This window comes from Atractosteus spatula, unplaced genomic scaffold (assembly GCF_055471065.1).
Source record: "Atractosteus spatula isolate fAtrSpa1 unplaced genomic scaffold, fAtrSpa1.hap1 Scaffold_46, whole genome shotgun sequence".
Taxonomy (NCBI): domain Eukaryota; kingdom Metazoa; phylum Chordata; class Actinopteri; order Semionotiformes; family Lepisosteidae; genus Atractosteus; species Atractosteus spatula.
In genome coordinates, this window is record NW_028296875.1 from 172,348 (window position 1) to 173,936 (window position 1,589).

The following is a 1,589-nucleotide window of genomic DNA, read 5'->3' on the forward strand; positions in this document are numbered from 1 at the left end:
AAGACGGGAATGATGAGGCCGACCGGCTGGCTAAATCTGGCGCCTTAGAGGGTGAACCCTGGCAGTTCCAGCAGGAATGGCTACCCCCAGAAACCGTGGCTGAGGTCAAGGCGGTCACCCGAAGCAGGGCTAGACAGGATGTCGGAGCTGACCCTCAATCTGTAGTGCTTGGGTCACAGGGTTTTAACACCGATCTTGCGGAAATGCAGAAACAGGACCCAGCAATTGGGCTAATGTATCAGCATATCGCTGACCCAGTGCGTCAACCTCTTTCGGAATAGGTGCTGAGCCAGTCTCCAGAGCTGAAGGAGCTGGCAGAGGTGAAAGACAACCTAAAAATTATAAAGGGGTTGTTGGTTTGTGTACCAGTTGCACAAGGTGTCCCAAAGTGGGTAGTTCCCCGCTGCCATCGGGGGGTCATGATCCAACACGCTCATGACGAGCCCTGTGGGGGTCACCGGGGAATCAAGGCCACATACGACACTATCCAGCAGGTGGCATTCTGGCCTCACATGGGCCAAGACATCGCCGCGTATGTAAAGGGGTGTCTGACGTGTAGCCAGTTCCAACCATCACGGCCCTTGCACCGTGCACCACTCCAGAAAAAGGGCATGACATTCCCCTGGTCCAATCTACAAATGGATTGGGTGGGGCCGCTGGTGAGGTCATCCAGAGGGAACAAATATTTCCTCACGGTTACGTGTGCATTCACAAAATGGATTGAGTGCCTCCCAGCACCCAACGACACGGCAGAGACAACTGCAGTGCTGTTGGTGAACCATGTGTTCAGTCGATGGGGACTCCCCCTGACCGTGGACTCGGATCGGGGAACCCATTTCACAGCTACAGTAATGGCAACCCTGTGGAATATGCTTGGGGTCAAGGCCCAGTTGCATATCTCCTACCACCCTCAATCCTCGGGCCAGGCAGAAAGGGCAAACCGAACGGTGGTTAGTATGCTCAAAAAGTTTGTCTCCACCAGCAGTAGGGACTGGGACATTAAGCTGCCCCTGGTTCTGATGGCCATCCGAGCCACGCCCCATTGCTCTACGGGGGTCCCACCTTTTGAGATGATGACAGGTCGGAAGATGACTCTTCCCCTACACTGTCTTTATGGGGTGGAGGACCTGAGCACGACGGGGGCTGCTACGGCCCATCAGTATGTGTCAGACCTGCGAGCACATCTGCAGGCAACCTTTGCTTTTGCCCAGAACAATCTGGGAAGGAGTGCAGAGGGTAGGAAAGCATACTATGACCGAAAGGCAGTTAACCAGGAACTCCAAGTAGGAGACAAGGTCCTGTACTTCCAATTTGCCAAACCCACAGGGGTGGCCCGGAAGTTCTTACCCAGTTGGACAGGACCCCACGAGATTGTCGATAAGGTATCACCGGTAGCTTATCGAATTCGGATTGAAAAAGGAAGGCAATCTCTGGTCTATAAGTGGGTGCATCGCAACCACCTCCGGTTGTATCGCCCACCTCAAATGGCGCCGGAGGTTAAAAATCTAAACCCGATCAAGAGGGGGGTGCCCCTTTGTAGCTGCAGGTAGTTAGGTATTGTAGTGTAGGTCCTCCTAGGAAAATATATT